Source organism: Petaurus breviceps, unplaced genomic scaffold, assembly GCF_028583685.1.
Source record: "Petaurus breviceps papuanus isolate PSGF00001 unplaced genomic scaffold, PetGlider_PUasm1.0 90808, whole genome shotgun sequence".
Classification (NCBI taxonomy): Eukaryota; Metazoa; Chordata; class Mammalia; order Diprotodontia; family Petauridae; genus Petaurus; species Petaurus breviceps.
The window spans coordinates 10,596,086-10,617,704 of NW_027187349.1; the positions used below are offsets into that span (position 1 = coordinate 10,596,086).

General features: G+C 37.7%; 1 long non-coding RNA gene across 1 annotated transcript in view; it reads right to left on the minus strand.

Annotated features, from left to right (window-relative positions):
- LOC138147918 (uncharacterized) overlaps positions 1 to 17,471 on the minus strand; it is a 110,036-nt gene extending 92,565 nt beyond the window's left edge. The window contains exon 1 of the long non-coding RNA XR_011164926.1: positions 17,398 to 17,471. This is a non-coding gene — a long non-coding RNA (uncharacterized lncRNA). The remainder of the gene's footprint in view (positions 1 to 17,397) is intronic.
- Between the last annotated feature and the right edge of the window lie 4,148 nt (positions 17,472 to 21,619).

Below are 21,619 nucleotides of genomic sequence, written 5' to 3' on the forward strand. Positions count from 1 at the left end.
AATTATTGTACTGCCTGAGAGCCATGACCAAAGTAAGAGCCTGGAAAGCATCCTCCAGGAAGTTCTCAAAGAAAATTGCCCTGATGTTTTAGAACGAGAGGGCAAAATAGAGGTTGAAAGAATCCACCGATCACCTCCTGAAAAAGATCCCAAAAAGAAAACTCCTAGGAATATTATAGCCAGGTTCCAGAATTCCCAGATTAAGGAGAGAATATTACAAGCAGCCAGGAAGAATCAATTTGAATATTGTGGAAACACAATCAGGATAACCCAGGATCTGGCAGCTTCTACACTGAGGGATCGAAGGGCCTGGAATGTGATATTCCGGAGGTCAAGGGAGCTGGGATTAAAACCAAGAGTCACCTACCCAGCAAAACTGAGTATCCTGTTTCAGGGGAAAATATGGTCATTCAGTGGAATACAGGACTTTCAAGCATTCTTGCTGAAAAAACCAGAGCTGAATAGAAAATTTGACATTCAGATACAAGAAGCAAGAGAAGCATGAGAAGGTAAACAGGGAAAAGAAATCATAAGGAACTTATCAAAGTTGAACTATTTTTTTTTTCTGAGCAATTGGGGTTGAGTGGCTTGCTCAGGGTTGCACGGCCAGTTGTTGTTTCTGGGTGTGGTGCTGGGTGTCTGGGCCCAGATTTGATCCGGATCATCCCGGCACTGAGGCCGGTGCTCTTGCTTGCTGAGCCACTTGGCCAAAGTTGAACTATTAACATTCCTACATGGAAAAACAATAATTGTAACTTATGAAACTTTTCTCAGTAGTTGAAGGGATTAGAAATATGTGTTTTATATATATATATATATATATATGTCTTTATATGAGGGTATGCAGGCATATGTATACATATGTGAATGTGTGTATATATGTTTACAGGTATACATAGATAGAGGGCGTGGGACCAATTTAACAGGAAGGGATGATACTTAAAAGGTGAAATTAAGAGGTGAGAGGGATATAATGAGAGGAGATGGGGAGAGACAGAGTGGGGCAACTATCTCATGCAGAAGAGGCAAGGGAAAATGGTTACAATGGAGGGGAAGAATAGGAAGGCAAAAGGGAATGGGTCAACCTTATTCCTATTGAATCTGGCTTGAGGAGGGAGGGAAATACACACTAAATAGGGGATCTCACCCTCCAGGAGAATGGGGGGGGAGGGGATGTGAGGGGGGATGATGGAAGGGAGGGCAGGCTGGGGGGAGGGAAGTTGGAAGCACCCACTTTTGAAAAGGGACAGGATCAAAGTAGAGAATAGAACAAGTGGGATGTGGGATAGGAGGGAGGGAAATATAGTCAGTCTTTTACAATATATCTGCTATGTTATTGTTTTGCATTAGCCACACATGTACAACCTATACTGAACTGCTTATCTTCCCAGTAAGGGTGGGTGATAAGGGAGGAAGGGAATGAATCTGGAATTCAAAGTTTTAAAATCAAATGTTTAAATATATATGTACTATTATCAATATTGTTTTACATGTAATTGGGAAATATAGAGATCCACCATGCCCTACTGGAAAAGTTGAAACGGGTATGGGAGAAAATATGGGAGAGAGCAGATCAGAGGTGGGGATATCCTGTGGGACTGCTGTTTTGGGGGAATGGGTGGGGGAAAAACGGGGAGAAAATTTGTAACTCAAAATCTGGCGGAAACGAACGATGTAAATCAGAAGTTAATAAAGCATTTAAAAAAAAAAAGAAAGGTAAGTGACTTTCCCAAGGTTATATAGTTAGAAAGTATCTGAAATTGATTTCTCCTCAGGTCTTCCTAATTCCAGGCCAGGTGAGCTATCCACTGGGACACCTATCGGCCCTGCTGACTGTAGGCATACAGGTAATAAAGTCTGGGGGACTTAGTATTATTATTTTTACTTGTGTTTAGGAGTTAGCCCATTATATTATTGATTCAAAAAACTTATGCTTGAAGAAAGAAATGAGAGAGATCTAGGGAGGGTTCTGAGTAAAACAGGGAACTACGGGTTTCTGGTGTCATTGGATAACTTTGCCTACTGGCCCTTTATTCCTTGTGGATGTCCCTGGGTAAGTGTTGTTTGCCAGATCATGCTGTGAGATACTGGCTGTCTAAAGCAAATAGAACTTGGAAAGTTTTTGCAGTAATTAATCTGTATCACGAGGTCAACAGCAGATGCTTCCTTGACATCTCCCTAGTCATTCATAATCTTGGCTGTTTCTGTTGCTTGCCACTTTTGTGACCTTGGAAAAGTCACTCAATCTCTGGGCTTCAGTTTCCTCATTAGTAAAATAAGAAGGTTGGATCTGAAAGTATCTTAGGTCCATGTGCAAGGAATACATCACTCTAATTATTCAGGTATCCCCAAATTTCAATCAATCAATCAACATTTATTAAAAGCCTACTATTGCCAGGCATTGTGCTAAGCAATGGGGATACGAGAAGGCAAAAAAAAAAAGCAAAACCCAATCCAAACCAGTCCCTTCTTTCAAAGAACTTATAATTTAATGGAGGAGACAACATGCAAACAAACATATACAAAGCAAGCTATATAGAGGATAAATAGTACATAATTAACAGAGGGAAGGCACTGGAATTAAGAAGGTTGGGAAGCCTTCCTGTAGGAAGCAGGATTTTATTTGGGATTTAAAGGAAGCCAAGAAGGTCATAGTCTGAATGGAGGAGGGAGAGCATTCCAGGATAGCCAGAGAAAATGCCTGGAGCTAAGAGAGGGAACGTCTTGTTCATGGAACAGCCAGGAGACCAGTATCACTAGAGCAAAAAGTACATGCCAGGGATGTATGAATGAAGGGCTTTAATGCCAGATATTTTTTATTAGATCTTGGGAAATGCTTGTAGATAATATTCCTATCACAGCAACCAATTCACGTTTTTCTTTTTATGTGACCCTTGTCTATCTCCTATAAGTTCACTGCAATGGAGTTCATACAGTATGTTAGGGCCCTTCCTTGCTCTCTCCTGATATTGTAGAGGTATGAGTAGATCACACAACCTTTGCTCTCACTATGTGACAAGTCCATCTTCTTTTTGATCATATATTTTTCTTGATGGCATCCTTTACTCCAGTTCTTTCTAGTTCTGTTGGAGTTGTGTTTTCACACTCACAATGTGTCATTTCATTGCCCTCTGTATGATATTCACTTTTAGTTTCTCAGTAACAGTCATATAATAACACTTGTTGAATATTGGTTTTTTTTTAAGATGGATGTTTGTTTCTGGGAAAAGATTTAATCCTTAATAAAGATTTTTGAATTCCCAAAAGCAATTAAACCTGCTCTCTTCCCCCTGTTTAATTCTTGGCTGATAACTTGGTGCAACTCTACCTCACTTAAATCCAATTTACACAAAAATCAAAGCATCACCCTGTGATGTTATTCATGCTCTTCTAAAACAAAAGATGAACAACATAATTCTTGGCCCAGTTCATTGTCCATTTATGCCATCCAATGCATGTTTACGTGTATGCATGCACATACATATATATTCAGGTAGGCAAATGGTAGGCAAACAGTACAAATATATCTCATATATGTAATATGTTTAATAGCTTAAAATTTAACTAAGACTTTGTTGTTTGTACACACAGATATGTATATATATGTACTTGCATGTACATACACTTACGTAAACACTCATGAGTGAGATCCATGAATTGTCCAGCCAACATCCTTTATAATTTAATGATCTGAACAATACGCAGCCTTCATCCACTTATTTTTTCATGTACGGATGATTAGACCAAAATATTTCAAGTAGTTACAGATCTCTCCAAGAGACTCCATGATGTTCAGAGCTTTATACCACTAGCATCATGTTATCTACCAACAAATACATCTGGAGGATCTCACCTTCCTTAAGGAATCTTTACTCCACTTGAATTCTTTACCTGGATTTCCACCATGACAGAAACAATCACCTTTGGTGAACATATGTCCCCTTGTTTTATGCCTGCCATCTATGAATGATCGAAGGATTATTGAACTGATTTGAAGTTAACTCTGCTAATAAATCTTTCATGGAATATTGTATAATTTTGATGAATGAATAGGAGACACGTTGTTGGAGGATAGCCTTTAGGATGGCATTTTGCTCTACTGAATCAGGTGATTTTTTATAGTTAAAAAAAACAAAAAGCACAATGGGATCTTGTATACTGTACTACCTTTGATAGTGTCAAGGTGAAGAGGTTGTCTCTTATGGGATATCTCTTATAAGAGCCTGCTTTATTCCTACTAATCACCTCACTAGTGATTTACTAATCACCTCATTAGTGATTAGATTTATAGACTATCTTATTAAAATCTTGGGAACATAAGCATGGAGGTTGGTAGCTGTTGATAGTTTCTTAGCTGCCATTTTTAGTAAGTTTCAAGATTTTTCTTATACCTTCGTCTTCTCTATGAATTGATCCCTCAACTCACAGTTGATTCATCTACAGAACACATCTCCACTTGAACTAATTTTTGGACTGCTTTTCCTATATTTCTTTTTAGTGTTACCTCTATTTCCTCTATAAGTGTAACTGCTACTGAAGTGCTAGAGTCCGAATGTGGTGACTCTATTCTTCTTAATGGTGAAAAAATATTGTTATAAATGCTAGCAGACCTTTTCTATTTCCCTTGTGTTTGTTGTCCTCCTTCTATTTCATTCTCAAATGCCCTGGGACTGATTTTGTCATTGAGGGGGCAGCTAGGTGGTGCAGTGAGTAAAGAGCCAGCCCTCTAGTCTGGAGGACCCAAGTTCGGTTTCAGCCTCAGACACTTAACACCCACACAAAAAAACTAGCTGTGTAACCTTGGGCAAGTTACTTAACCCCAATTGCCCTCCAAAAGGCAAAAAAAAAAAAAAAAGCATATATACACACACATGTTTGCATTGATATTCACAAATGACATTGACCTATAGTTTTTTAAAGATTTTCTTAACCAGATTTGGGTATGAAAACAATGTGTGCCTCAGAGAAAGAATTGCATAAAATACTGTAATTTGTTACTTTGAAAAGTAGCTATTATATAGCCATTACTTATGTAATGGGAATGTAAATGTTAAAGATCTTCCCTGCCCCTAGGCTAAAGTACACCTGGAGCCTGGGGTGGGAGGCTTGTTTTTCAGTAGATACTTCTTGATTGGCCAGTGAGTCAATAAGGTTGTTACATTCTCTGAGCCCGGAGAAGGCTATATAAGCCCTGATGGGAGGCTTTGTTTCGGGGCTCACTTTGAGAAGTGTTCTGTGATTTGATCAGATGAAACTCTGGGAAGTTGTTGTCCAGGGCCCCCCAGCTTTGAAACCCAGATGTTGATTTGGTATGGATGTAATGGTTGGACAGTGTGAAAACTGTCTACTTGATCTGTTTCTCTGTCTTGATAATTTTGTCTGTATATTCTGAAGTTCAGGGTGCTGACTTTTTTCCCCTGAACAAGGTAAACAATACATGTTTGATTAAAGTAAGCTTGTTGACCCATTTTGAGTTGCTTTCCTTTATCAAAGCAGATCCAAGAACCTGTGTTGGCAAGGCCCTGGGGACACTGGGGTGCTTGCTGCTACAACTTATTATTTATTAATTTGAATGAATTTGCTCCCCGTGTCTTTTTATAGTGATGCCCATCTTTGTCCTTTCTGATTCAACCTTCTGACATTTATCTCTTTAGGCTATCTTTGTTCTATTTTGTTAGTCTGCGTATTTCACATTTTTGTTGATATTTAAGCATTTCGTTCAAGTTCTCAAATGTATTTGCATTAAAATGTCTGAAATGGTTTTTAAAAATTTTTTTTTGCACTTATTATGCTCTTGTCTAGCTCTCAATCTCAAGGGTCAGATCTTTTGTCACCTTTTATACTGGACCGTTACTGATTTCTTCATAGGATCATAGAAACCATCTAGTCTAACTCTCTTATTTTAAATATGAACTGAGGTACATGGAGGTTCAGAAGCTTTATCTAAGGACACGTATTAAAGCAGACATTATAGGCAGGAATTAGACCAGGTCTTCTTAGCAGAGTCACTGGACCAAGCTGCCTCTCCCCATCTTGTATTAACTTCATGTAAATCTTTTTTTGCTTATCTATTTCAAGTTTCCACTAGAATAAACTATGAGATTTTTCCACTCAATAAAATATAAGATCGTTAAAGACAAAGACTATTTTATTTTTTCTTTGCATCCCCAGTAAGGAACATTGTACCTGGCACATATCAAGCACTTAATAAATGCTTGCTACAATGAATTAAAAATGTTATTGTTCATTTAAGGACAAAAACAAAAATTAATAAATAAAATATTGTATTCATTATATAACAAATAAATAATATATAATGAATACAATATATAATATATAAATAAAATAAATTATATAATAAATATATAATTTATTTATCTAAATATAATAATTAATATTATTATATTAATTATATAAATGTTAATATAAAATTATATAATAAATAAATGGTGTGTTTATTATAAAATATTATAAAATAAGGATGTTATTGTTCATTTAAAGACAAAAACAAAAATTAATAAATAAAATATTGGTTTTTATCATTTCAATTTTCTATTCTACTTTCTTTTCTATTCTGTTTTTTACTTTATTCAGGTTTTCTATTCTACTTTCTTTTCTATTCTGTTTTTTCTTGTCTGACCTTGATACTCTACTTTTTCTCCTTTCTTTTGGTGTTCATTTTCTTTTTTCTTTAAATCATTCAACTTCTTAAATTTCTCTTTTTTTTCTCATTGTAAATATTCACCAATACAAATTTGTCTGCTCTGCTGCTTTGATGGCATTCCATTAATTTTTTTTCTCCATTAAGTTTTATAAGTAACATTTGTTAATAACAAAATTCGTCTGGAAGAACAAAAGGTCAAGAATATCAAGGGAATCAATTAAAATAATGTGAAGGAAGGTGGGCTAGTTGTATCAGATCTCAAACAGTATTTCAAAGCAGTAATTATCAAAACAACTGGCACTGGCTAAGAAATAGAGTAGGGGATCAGTGGAATAAATTGGGTACATAATACATTGTAGCAAATAACCACAAGAATTTCGTGTTTGATAAGCCCAAACATCCAAGCTTTTAGGACAACAACTTATGATTTGACAAAATCTCTTGGAAAAACTAGAAAACAGTATGGCAGAAACTAGGTATAGACCAACATTTCACATCATATACCAAGATAAGGTCAAAATGGGTACATGATTTAGACATAAAGGATGATACCATTAAGCAAATTAGTAGTGCATGGAATGATTTACCTGTTAGATCCATGAATAAGGGAAGAATTTAACACCAAACAAAATAAAAATTTTTGCACAAATAAAACCAATGCAACCAAAATTAGAAGGAAAGCAAAAAAAAAACTGGGGGGAAATTTTATAGCAAGTATCTCAGATAAGGCCTTATTTCTCAAATATATAGAAAACTGAGTCAAATTCATATGAATACAAGTTATTCTCCAATTGATGAATGGCAAAAGGATATGAGCAGGTAGTTTTCAGACAAAGAAATCTAATTTATCTAGTCATATGAAAAAATACTCTAAATCACCATTGATTAGAGAAATACAAATTAAAATAACTCTGAGCTACCACCTCATACTCAGAAGGTTGTCTAATATGATTAAAAAAAGGAAAAAATAAAAATTGGAGGGGGTGTGGGAAAACTAGAACACTAATGCACTGTTGGTGGAGATGTGAACTGATTCAACTATTCTGGGAAGCAATTTGGAACTAGGCACAAAGGGCTATACAACTGCATACCCTTTGATCCAGCAATATCACTACTAGGTCTTTATCCCAAAGAGATTTAAAGAGGGGAGAAGAACCTATTTGTACAAGATATTTATAGCAGCTCTTTCAATGATGGCAAAGAATTGGAAATTGAACGGATGAAATGCCCATTAATTGGGGAATGGTTAAACAAGTTATGGTATATAATTGTGATGGAATACTACTGTGCTATAAGAGATGATGAGCAGGATAGTTTCAGAAAAACTTGGAAAGATTTATATGAACTGATGCAAAGTGAATTCAGGAGAACATTGTACATAGTAACATCAATATTGTACAATGAAGAACTGTGAATGACTTGGCTCTTTTTAGCAATTCAATTATCCAAGAGAATCTCAAAGGACTAGTGATGAAAAATGCTATCTCCAGAGAAAGAACTAACGTCTCAATACATTCTTTCTTTCTCTCTCTCTCTCTCTCTCTCTCTCTCTCTCTCTCTCTCTCTCTCTCTCTCTCTCTCTCTCTCTCTCTCTCTCTCTCTCTCTCTCTCTCTTTCTCTCTCTCTTTCTCTCTCTCTCTCCATGACTTTTCCTGCACAAAACTGCTAACATGGAAATTACACACATATACCTTTATCAGATCACTTACCATCTTAGGGAAGGGATAGAGGAGGGATAGAATTTGGAACACAAAAAACAAAAACAATGAATGTTAAAAATTGTTTCTCACATGTAATTGGGGAAAAATAAAATATTATTTAAAAATAAACAACATTTGTGCTATCATTCCTTTTGAGACAATCTGTTACTGTATTTATAAATTCTTCCTTAAGCAAGAAGGAGAGAGTTACATAATTATTAGACTGCTGGACTTAGAGCCAGAAAGACTTGGGTTTGAATTCCACTTCTGATATTTGCTAAATATGTGGCCAAAGGAAAGTCATTTAATATCTCTGAGGCTTGGTTTCCTCCTCTGTAAAGTAAAGGAGTTGGACTAGATGACTTCTAAGATACCCTACAGGTCTAAATCTATAACCTTATGATCCATATATTTGTCAAATTTCTGTCCTCAGAAATAGGGTTGATGAACAGTATTGATTAAGGGGTAATTTTCAAAATCTAAGGAAAAGTACCCTCTGGAAAGAGAATGTCATATGGGTGAACATAATACTGTGATCAGTCATGCCAAAGTTCATGAAATAACCAAGTTCAAAGACTGAGCAGGTTGTAAAAAAACCAACTCTCTAAAGCTAAGGAAGTAAAAATGCAGTCAATGAAGGTGAGCAGTAAGTACTGGTCTATGGTATATATGGTCAATTTGTCTATGCAATTTCTCCACACAAGGCGATGTCTTTTCATAATGATGGGATGCTAAACAAGAGTCCTTGCTTTTCTGTGTCCATGTTGCCTTAGTCACACATACTATCGATTCATCCCTTCCCTTAAAATACCTTCATATAAAAGTTCAAGGTTATGATTTGGCAATGTAGATAAGCTAGAAGTGCTCTAGTACAGGGTAATAAATGTTGGGTACTAGTTTTCATTTTCTCTCTTCAAGTCAAGAGTTTTGCTAATCTACTGGAGGATGGAGTTATCACCATTACTCAGTGAATCAATGGCTTCTTGTATTGTGCATTCATCATGCCCATCCACAATTAACAAGTATGAGTGAAGAATTGGTGAATATAATTTAATGTCAAGGTAAGCCCACCACAAAAAGGAACTACAGGTTGAAGGTAGATTCATAGTTATGCAGAAAATCCTAGATGGTAGGATATGGAATTTCCTACCTTAGCAATGGAGAAAGAAACTACTCTCCTGTCTACTGATTTCAGAAGATTTATCATCTTTTAAGTTTGAGAAGGACAGTCAAATCTTATTAACCTTATATCCTTGACATCTATTTTCCCTATGGTGCTATGGTATCTGGTCTCCCATTTGCACACTGCTTTGGTTCCTCAAACTGTGCTTTGCAAGTTGCCTTGGGAAACTTCTAACTTACCCAGATCACCAACTGTGGATACTTAAGTTTGTAAGGTGAATGCTCAAAGAAAAGCAGGATGGAACTAGAAAGAGAAGAGGAGAGGAGATAAGAGAAGAGAGAGAAAGCATTTACTATGGGGAAAACTATGTTGCATGTTGATGATAGAAATGTTATTTCTTGCCTTCAAAGAACATCCTAATAAGGGGAATAACACACAGGTGGAGGTGGACAGGAAGGGGTGTTTTGGTCTGGGAAGTCATAGGAATGGTGAATGGGCCAACAGGACATTGGTGTGCCCTTTCCATAGGCAATGGTAATTTTGTCTTGATCACAAATCTAAGAGTAATAGATAGAAAGTAATAGTGGCAGGGAGAGAGATGTGAGGGGTACATGCACTGCAATAAGGTGGAAAATAACCAGGGTGAAGATGATGACTCCAGAAAACCAGAGCTATGAAAACTATAATTCATATAAATCAAGATCAGAGAATTCAGAGAAGAAAACCAGAAATACGGATGGGGAAAAATTTGGGACAAAGTCCAACATAATTGGAAACTACAATGTAGGTTTGTTTGTTTTTTAGTAGGGATTGTAACAAGTCTGTAACATTTTCCATAGGGTCCATGGCTAGTTTATATACATCAGAGTACTAGATACATTTACAGATATCATGTCACATCCATGGCTACAAAAGGTCAGACAGTTACATGTAGAGTTTTGAACAAGCTCACATGGCATTCCACTGAATTTCCATAAGGGCACAGTGACTGCCCCTACATATCTTCTAATTCAGGTATCATAAAGAGACAGAACCAAGATGGCAGAGAAAAGGCAGGAACTTTGCCCAAGCTTTCCCAAATTTCCCTCCAAAAAACTTTATACAATTCCTCAAAATGAATTCTGAAGCAGCAGAACCCACAAAACAATGGGGTAAAACAATTTTCCACCCTTAGATAACTTAGAAAGACTGCAGGAAAATTCTACTCACTCAGATAAAAGGAGAGTGCAACCCAACACAGATGGTGTCCAGGAAAGCCAGCAGGAGGCCCCTTGTCCCAGAATAGATCAGCAAACAAGGCCCTGAGGCCCCTGCACAGCAGGTCATAGGAAAAACAGACTAGCCATGAGGCCTCCAGCCCCTTGTACACAGGAGAGTAGCCAGGCCCAGCAGGTCCAGAGGCTCCAAGGCAGCAGGCCAGCCACCAGACCCAGAGGCCTTGGCACAGCAGACCTATGGCTGGGCCTCTGGCCTTGATTCAAGAAACTAAGAACCGGTGATCACTGCACCCTAAGAGCAGAGCTCAACTTTAAAACAAAGAATAGACTGGAAAATGAGGGGGGAAAACCTTGACTATAAAAGGCTACTGTGGTGACAGGAAAGATCAAAACACAAACTCAAAAGAGGTCAATAATGTCAAAATGCCTACACATGAAGCCTCAAAAAGAAATATAAATTGATCTCAGGTCCAAAAAGTACTGAAAGAGCTTGAAAAGGATTTTAAAAATCAAATCAGAAAGGTAGAGGTAGAGGTAGAAGAAAAATTGGGAAAAGAAATAATAATAATAAAATAAGCTATGCAAGTTATGAAAAAAGAGTCAGCAGCTTGGTAAAATAAATATAAAAAGTGGAAAAAAATATACAAAAATTCACTGAAGAAAACAACTCCTTAAAAAGTAGTATTTTCTCATACCATAAATTATCAACTGATTGCAGTGTAGGTAGAAGCAATTCTCCTCAGGGCATCTAGGTGGTGCACTGAATAGAGCACTGGCCCTGGAGTCAGGAGGACCCAGGGTTCAGATCTGACTTCAGATACTTAACACAAAAAGCCATGTGACCTTAGGCAAGTCACTTAACCCCAATTGCCCTAAAAAAAAGGGGGGGCAAAAAAAAAGAAGCAATTCTCCTCCCCAAAATCATAGGGTCTTCAACCTATTCTTCTACCAGTAAAAAATATAACCCTTCTGTGCACTGATACAGTGGTAAGGTGATGAATCTCTTCAAACTTAGCTGTGCTGGTCCTTTGATAATGGTCACCAGAACTGTACCTGAGCTCTTTCCAGCTTCATAATACTTCCTACAGGTTGTCTTCCACTGGCATAGCCTTTAACAAACCAAGGGTCATCTCCATGCCTCAATGAGTCATCAGAGTGGTATTTTAAGTGTAAGGTTATATCATATAATAATAATGACAATAATAATAGCTAGGATATATATATATATATATATATATATCCTGTATATATGTATGTATATATCCTATATACATATATATCCTATATGTGTATATATCCTGCATATATGTGCACATATCCTATGTGCATATCCTATATGTGTATATACCCTATATGTATGTATACATCCTACATATACCCTATATGTGCATATACCCTATATATGCATACATCTTATATAGGTATATATTCTTTATATGTATAGATCCTACATGTGTATATATCCTATATATGTATGTATATACATATGCATATATAGCACCTTAAATTTACAAAGCACTTTATATGTATTATCTTATTTGATACTCATAACTTTATGCCAGAGCTTCTTAAGTTGTGGGTCGTGACCCCATTTGGCAACAGTAAACGTTTCTGAATGCACATTTTAATTAACCCAAAATTAATTCAAAATCAAATGCATAATGAATCTGAGGTTTCTCTGGCAATGCTTACCTGTATTACATTGTGTAACTTGACTGTAGCCTTGGTTCTGAATACAAAGCATGCACACTTTGCACTGTTCAAGCCCTCAGGCCACGCAACTGTAAAGTTAAGCATGAGCAGCTTTCCAGAGGACTGCTGCTGTGAACAGCTTTCAAGATTCTGATTACACAATATAATAAACTCTCTATTTATTCAGTAACAAACTAAGACAAAACATTCAAAGAAAATCAAGTTACAGCATTCACAATGTTACAGCTTATTACTAAAATAGCCACATAGTTTTCACCAAAGTGGTCACAAAGTTTTAAGCAAAATACATTCATTTAATCAATCACAAAGTCCTTAATCCAATCACAAAGTACAAAAGTCCAAATCCTCCACCCATGGGATGCAATTAAGTTATAATATCATCAGTCACTACTCAGTACCCTCTTAAGGGGTAGTAGAAAGTACAAAGTCCATCCACCCCTAGGTCACAAGTAAGTTACAATTTGATCAGTCAGCATTAAATACCCAAAGAGAGATCTTTTCATCTTGACTTGAGGCAGGCTTTCAGCTTCCATGGTTCCCCTTCCATGGTCTCAGCTCCTGCCTGAATCTAACCAACTGCCACCTGAGTTCAAAGGCAGACAGCTCCCAGTTCCTTGTCCAGCTCTCTGTGCAGTTCCTGTTCCATATTGAAGCTCACAGTGTCTAGACCACCTCAAGTCCTTATTCAAATACCAAGAAACCGAATCCCAGAACCAGAAAGTCAAAGTCATTAGAGTAACCACTAATTTGGTAGACATGGTTAATGCAATAAACACCCACATTCCCAAGCCTTCACAACAGAACAGGTTTCCTCAAGCAGGGATCTTCCTCTCTCACTCATGGTAGCTCCTCAGCCTGGTTCTTGGAAGCTCTCAGCAAAAGTTCCCAGAAGAAAAGTCTCAGCAGAAGCTCCATTCTCAAAATCAAAATCACTTTCTGGCCCCTCCTTCTTCACCTCCACATGGCTTGCTCCAAGAAATTCTGACTCTCTAGCTTGTGATTTTCCTTATATAACATATTAGCTCCTCCCTGTTCCACCCCTTCCTGTTATGTCAGCAACAGGGATTCATACCTTCTGTTTCCTAAAAAAGGCTTGATATAATTCACTTGAAACTAAGTGCTAAGTACCTGTTAGCTTGCCAATACAAGGGGATCTTCAAATTCCATTACTATTACAGGAACACCAACTAACTTTTGCTGAAATGTGAAAAGTGGTCCTGAGTCGAAAAAGTTTAAGAAGCCCTGTTGTTTGCAACAGGTTCTATTATTATGTTTATTTTGCAGGTAAAGAAACTGAGACTGAAAGAGGCTGACTAGATTAGGGTCACAGAGCTCCTAAGTGTTTCAGGTAGGATTGCACTCATGTCTTCCTGACTCTAAGTTACATGTTCTATCCACTGCACCACCTAGCACATCAAAACAAGGACTTTTGTAAAATCAGCTAGTGATGACAACTTTGGAAGCAGCATGGTGAATGACATACATAAGGACTAGTAAAGTGTTTCTTTAATGTAGAAAATTAAAAATTTATTATTTTTAATATATGCCTTCCTATTTGTGTACTTTTGACAATAGTGTCAATACATGAAGAGAGAACCTTTCCTTCTGCATACAGGTTTTGCAATTCTGCTTATATAGCATGTGTCAAAGTTTTTGCCCTCCAAGATCCTTCAGTCTATCTATATTAGAATCATCAAATAAAGCTGGCATAACTTTATAAAGTACCTACTATGTGGCAGGCACTGTGCTAACCCTGGGAATACAAAGATAGTCCTTGTTCTCAACAAGCTCACAGTCTAATGGATGGTCTCTAAGATTTGATTAAAGCAAAAGAGAATTTTGCTAGTGAGTCATTTCAATTTATGACACTTAAAAGGGGCAGAAAGAGCAGTGGTAATGCCATTATGGAAAACTTTCGCAATTTTAACTGGGTTTTATAACTTTAGTGATCACTCTGCTTCTGTGGCCCCATCCTCATATTGGCCAGTTCTTCTGGGAACCTCCCTTTTAAGGAAATTCCCCAAGCCACCTATGGTTACTTCTTCATTCTTCTCTGGATTCTGTTCCCAACTCTCAAGACTTCTTTCTCCACTATGATCCAGGAGTCACCTCACCTTGAAATATCCCTACAGCAAAGTAGTTTTCTCACCCAAGAGCACTCTGCGTCTTTGAATCCTTCTTCTGGTTGGTCAGTTTCTCCATGTCCCCTATCTCCCCTTCCCTTCTCAATCTCCTTTTATGTGTGATCTTCCCCCATTATTAGAATACAAGCCCTGGGAGGGCAGAGACTGATTCTTTGTGCTTGTGTTTGTATTCCCAGCATTTAGCACAATGCTTGGCATGTAGAAAGAACTTAATAAATGCTTGACTTGACTAATGAGACAAGCATTTGAGTTCCACATTGGCTCACATGGATAGTCTCATCTAGTTCATTGCAGCACATTGGATTTAGAGAGACACAAAAAATAATAGGCAACTAAAAGAGTTTTTAGTAAACCCATAATGGACAAATGGAAGGAAGGAAAGAAGAAAGGAGGGAAAGTGGGAGGAAGAAGGGAAAGAAATAAGCATATATTAAGTGCCCACTGCATGCTACGTATCATGCTAGGCATTTTATGAATATAGTCTGATTTCATCTTCACAACAATCCTGGGAGGTAAGTTCTATTATTTTACCTATTTTATAGTTCAGGACACAGAGGTCAATAGAGATTGAGTGACTGGGTCACACACCCAGTAAGTATCCAAGACCAGATCTGAATTCAGATCTTCCTGACCCTAGTCCCAACACTCTATCCACTGCACTAACTTGCTGCCTCTCAGGAGGTTTTACTCAAGAAATAACTGTGTCATTTGTAAAAGCAAGAATATTAGGAAAATAAAATTTTATTTTATCGATTAAAAAATAAAGGAGTTAACTGGGGAACTATGAATATCAGTTTTCTAGTCTATAAGAAACACTGTGGAAGTCCTCAAACCATCCATTTATTTGTTATCTTATTATCTCTCATTTAACTGTGTTTACCCAGCACATAGGATTTGCCAGGTACTAAGGACAGGGGTATGGGTGGGGTTAAGGAATGTGAAGAGGAATTGTGAATCTTCTTTGGTTCATAGGATGGGGAGGCTGACATCCTGTTCCTTGTTCACTCTGACAGTAAATGTTTAATTGGCCAAAGGAAAAGAAAAATAGACCAACTTAGAGACTTAACTCTAAGTCAGGCAAAGGGAAAAAATTTTGTTAACAGCAACAGCTTTTAATGAAGAGAGAAAGCTAGAATAAAAGCAAACTCAACTGAATAAAATATAAGACTTCCAAAGATAGTTACTCCCCTCTTTTAGCTCTCCCTGGTCCACCATGCTGAACACTGATGCTTAAAGCCTTTCCACATTTTCTTTTTATTCTATATAGACATGAGGCATAAATATGGAGTCTCTGTTGTCACTTCTAAACCAGAAAAGGTTGGGCCTGTCCAAGAACTCAGAAACAGCTGACTTAACTGCTCAGAGAATAAGGGACCATGAATGTGCCCTGAGGGATAGCTAATATCCAGGACTACAGTATCTTTATTAGGAAATGAACAAAAGACATATACTCTTCTCACAATACATCCACATATACCCTGTCAAAAACACTTTTTTAAAAAGTTATCATAAGTGCTTATTTTAAAATCTGTCTCCCCCCAAATCATTCAATAATAATCAAAGATGGGTAACATAAATATAGAAGCTCACATGTAATTTCAAATGTGAATTTGTCATTAGTTTTAATAGCTTCCCTCTTGAAATTTGTTGTTGGGACTTCTGCTAAGTGAAGGAATTAGCTAATAAATGTTTCTGCTTCAGTTAAGGTTCTTCTTCCATTTGGAAAAAAATTGAAAATTTATTAGTTTATAGCCTTTATAAGTTACGGAATCCAAACTTAACTCACAGTCGCACTGATGAGATGAGTCCCCTAAGGAAGGTTATATTCCTCTTCATGGTTCTTTGGCATATCCCTAAGGGGTTATGAAGGGATCTTTCTGATGCTATCAGCTCAGGTACCTAATTTTCTGTTTTCTCCCTCAGTAAATCAATAATACTATCTCTTTTATGTCATTAATACCCTCCAGTGATAAGCACCTCAGGATCATTTAGTCAATGAATATCACATCTTTCATAAACAGATGTTTGCTAAAAAGTTGTCAGAGGAATAAAAGTATAAATGTTCACCCAGAACTAAGGATGTAGTTTACCCTATGCCACCTAGGGAAAGTGGGTTCAATCTTAAAACAGTTATAACATTCATCTCTACCAAGTTCACTTCTAAATGCAATCTAACCAATGAGCAAGCTGTCTCCTTTCTTGTAAGACCAGCATCTTGACTGTGGTGGACTGCAAACTGTGATATGGATTGCAGTCTGCCCCTGTGGCCCCTTCCTCTGATTGACTGGTTCCTCTCAGAAGCTCCATTTTAAGGGAAATGCCCAGGCAAGTCACATCTTTTTTCCTTTCTGTGTTCAGCTCTTGACTCTCCAGATTTTCTATGTATCTTTTTCCCTTGCCACTTGTCATTTCCTTTTTGTGTCTCCCCTATTCGAACATAAGCTCATTGAGAGCAGAGACTAATTTTCTTTCTGCTTGTTTTTCTAGCACATCATAGCACGCCTAGCTTAGCCCATAAATGCTAAATAAATGATTGTTGCCTTGAATTGACCACTCAAAATCAATTGACATAAAACCCATAGAGGAAAAACTGAAGAAGAATGAATGCTACTATTAACTCTGAAACATAGTTGAATGGATAACTCATTGAGTTGAGCCATAAATGCACATCTTAGAGTTAGTCAAGGCTTAGAATCTAGCCAAGACTAGAAAGATAAGAAAGTACAAACTTGTGAAAGGCCTTACATCCCAAAACAGAATAGCTGAGAGAAAGAAAACATATACTTGTTAATAGAAAATAATACGAACGAAATTTAAAATAAAAACATGTCTTTACCTTGTCTCTGCTCTCTTACCCTTATCCCTTAATTCACTTCTAATTCAGTGATAATATGTTGTATTGTGTATTATGAATTTGGAAGTTGGTTCAATTTGTTTTACTCAGTATTACATATCAAACTGTCATCATACACCATAAAATAAAATTTGTAATAACAACTGTCTTTGGTCACTAGAATATTTCACAATTTCGAAAGTTTCAAAACTGAGTTTTTTCTTTCTTTCTTTCTTTTGGCAGAAAACCAGCAAATGTATTTAGAAAAGAATGTGCTGCATATAATTGTAGTTTGCGTGGTTAAATGCCTTCTGGCAGAAAGTCTGCTTTCTTTACTGCATTTTATTAAAATTCACTGTCACTGACATTGAAACCACATGGTCAAATTTGAAGTTGATGATGCTGTCATTTATTCTACTATTTGGAGCCATCTAAGCTAGTTTTGGAGTTAAGCTCATAAAAACAATCCATCTGCTTGAATTTCACTAACCCTTTAGCCAAACTGGACAAGTGACCTGGTCAAAATCACTTTTTGTGTTCTTCCCTCCTCCCTTACCCCAGAATGCCCATTCAAAAAACATTTCTCACTCCCCATTACCTATTTCATGTCTTGAAATTCCACCATCAAAAATGTTTCTGATTCATTAAGGGTGTGCTTCTCCAGTATTTTGTATTAAAACACAAATGGCCATAGAGGGATAACACATTAAAATATCATCAGCCAAAATGACATTTGTTTTCACAAAAATATGGCTGAATTTTTGACATAATTCCACAGTTCTTGTTAGTCACAATGACTGTAATTTTGTACCATGGTGCCTTGGGTTAAAAGTTCTTTACTAAAAAAATGTTCCTTGAGATGAAATAAATGCATGCTTCCACTCTTAAATGAACTTCTACAAACTCTTATTAAAATAACCATACACATATTTAGCTAACTCATTTGTCAGTCTGTGAGAAAATATTATTTGGAGTGAAATTTAAAGAAATAAAATACTGGAGTCATAGCCTATTAACTAAACTTCAGCTCTTATTAATTTCAGGTTAAGGTAATCTAACTTTTACTTACTTACAGAGTCTTTAAGCATTGAATGTCATCCCAGAGTTCTACCCCTGCAAGTTACTGGCAATCTTCCTATTGGACTTCAGCCTGTTTTGGCTCCTTAAGGGACAGAAAATCTCACCACTCAATTTTTTACCAGAAAACTTTATGAGACTTCTAAGTGCTCCCAGGGTTTTATTTTTTGTCTGTATTTAGTCTCTCCCCAGAATAAAGTGATTTTCTGCTTCCTCTTCCCCATTTGCTGTCCTTCACTGCAAGGCTACAAAATAATGAAAACCATGGAGCCAGGTATGCCCAAAGGGTAAGAGAAAGTGGACAGTGTTGGTTATGGAAAACAAGATCACTTGAATGAAGTAAGGGCAAATTTTGAGGACAGGCTAGCAGAATTCTGCCTTAAGGGAAAAAAAAAAACCCAGCAGCAAGACAAAAGGACTGGTGAAAAAGGCAAACTGGCAGTTGAAGATTGAGAAGAAGGAAGAAATCTAGTTCTAGGAAAACTGATGGAACTGTAGAAGAGAACAAAGGAGATCATCTAAGGCTCTGAAGCTGCCAGATGTGGCAATTTGCCCGATGTCCCTTCCCTAAGTAACAGCATCTATGCATATGAAAGGTTCATGACCAACAATCATCTCACTCCTCGCCTGCTCACTTTATTGTAATTCTGGCATGAGCTAGGTCTGACACAACTTGAAACCAGAAGAAAATGAACCCAAAGATCATGGAGTCACATGGGCAACATTTTGCCATGACGCCATCTTCCTAAACTATGCTTGTAGAGAGCTGTTACTCACCAATAACCACACTTCTCTCTACCCACTCCAATCTCTATCTTGTCCCCATTTCTGGGGACCAATTGATTTCCATCATTGTGATGCTATGGGATTGAAGGTCAGTCGCTGTCATGGAAGACTTTAAGACTCAAAGGACCATGAAGGGCTGGTGAAAAGAGCACTGGATATGATAGTAATGCACCTGTTTTGGAGTCCCAGGACTGTGACTTATCCACACAATTACTTACTCCACCAAGGGGAATTTATTGAAACACTTGGTGAATCAGTTTCTCCATATGTAACATGGGGGTAATATCTGTACTTTTACCTCATGGGGCTCTTAAATGGTGATAATGATGATGAATATTTTGTAGAGGGCTCAAAAATATCATTTATTATAATTTTATGTCCTTTTGGAAGAGTTATCAAAAGGGGTGACAACACATAAGGTAAGGGCCAAATATGGGTACTATATAGTTTGCCAATACCCAACATAGCCTGTGAGTATTTCTACAAGCTCAAAACAGTCACAGTCCTACTACTGATGATGGCTTTAGGCAGCAGTGTCTCCCTCACCTGTCTGTTCCACTCTACAATTGGGAATATTGATATGAGCTCCTAGACGGCAAAGAAAGTGATTGCCTAGTTGCTGGAATCTAAAACAGAAAAAGACAGTCATTCCTTCTCACAGAATTCAAGCCTCTGCATTAAGTGCATATCTTCAAGATTATTTCCAACCCTTTCATTTCGCAGATCAAAAAGTCCACAAGTCAATAAGTTTAATTAATCAATTAATTTAATTGATTAAGTGCTTACTATGTGCTAGACTTGTGTTTGTCCTTCATTTTCTTTTTTTTTTTAAAGCAATCGGGGTTAAGTAACTTGCTCAAGGTTACACGGCCAGGTGTTTCTAGGTGGGCACTAAGTGTCTGAGCCTGGGATTCAATATCCAGGTCATTCCAACACTGGAGCTGGTGCTCTTACTCGCTGTGCTACCTGGCCGCCCTTAGCTAAGTTATTCATAGTTAATCATCATATAGTTTTTTTTTTTGCCTTTTTTGGAGGGCAATTGGGGTTAAGTAACTTGCCCAAGGTTACACGGCTAGTTTTTTTGTGTGGGTGTTAAGTGTCTTGAGACCAGAACTGAACTCAGGACCTCTTTGACTCCGGGGACAGTGCTTTACTCACTGCGCCACCTAGCCGCCCCTGTCCTTCATTTTCAAAGAGGACCATGGCATTAGGGAAATGATGACATGACTTGCAGTTGACTTTGATTTGAGTGAGGAAGGGCTGTGCAAGGTCACCAGCCTCACTTTCTCCTCTAGAGCCATCTAGGTCCAGTGACCAGATCTTCATCAGGATAACTGGAGATGACCCAGGATGCAATGGGAGACCCTGGTCCTTTTAGGCTAAGGCCTTTTCTGACTAAGACTGAATGTCAGTGGTAACTGTTTCTCTTTGAAACAGCAGCCCTCCGGGTCTTCCCCTACCAGTTTGATTTTTTTTCTAATTAAAAAAGTCATCCCTTGACTCACTTCTTAAAGAGGCCTATTCACTGAATGGGTGTTGCCTCACTCTAAGGGAGTACGTGAAAAGGCTTTAGCCTAAAAGGGCCAGGGTCTCCCATTTCATCCTGAGTCATCTCCAGTCATCCTGATGAATATCTGGCCACTGGACACAGAGAGCTCTGGAGGAGAAAGTGAGGCAGGTGACCTTGTACAGTCCTTCCTCACTCAAATCAAAGTTAATTACAAGTCATGTCATCATTCCCCTGATGCCATGGTCTTCTTCGAAAATGAAGGACAAACACAACCTGTGAGTAGACCCAGACGCCTGAATGGGGACCTAGCTAGTTGGGTAACTCAGCTTGTCCTCTTCTTTTCCCTCTCCCTCTCCTTCTCCTCTCCAAAGGAAGGTGAATTTTGACGGCCAGAAACTGCCTGCTTAACTTGGGGTTTGCTGGTTAGATTTCTTTCTTTTTCTTCCTTCCTCCCTCCCTCCCTCCCTTCCTCCCTTCCTTCCATTCTTCTTTCCTTCCTCCCTTCCTTCCTTTCTACCTTCCTTCCTTCCTTCCTTCCTTTTCTTCTTTCACAAAACCTTAAACCCAGTCCACTCTGTAACTCATAGAATGAACCACAATAAGTCTCTGCCCAAGCTCCCCTTAATGTGGTAGACACAGGTTAGGAAATTAGGCAGAAAAGTTAAGTGACTTGCTCACAGTCACACAGTCAGTGGCAGAGCCAGAATTAAAATTTGGACATTGAGTGTGGGCCTGATGATAGACTGAATGATCAAAGATCAGAGACTTGTCAACAGGTTGGCTATAGGATGAAGAATTTTTTGATTACAGCACTTCTCAAAGATTGTCTCCTGAGATGTGGGAGATGTAGAA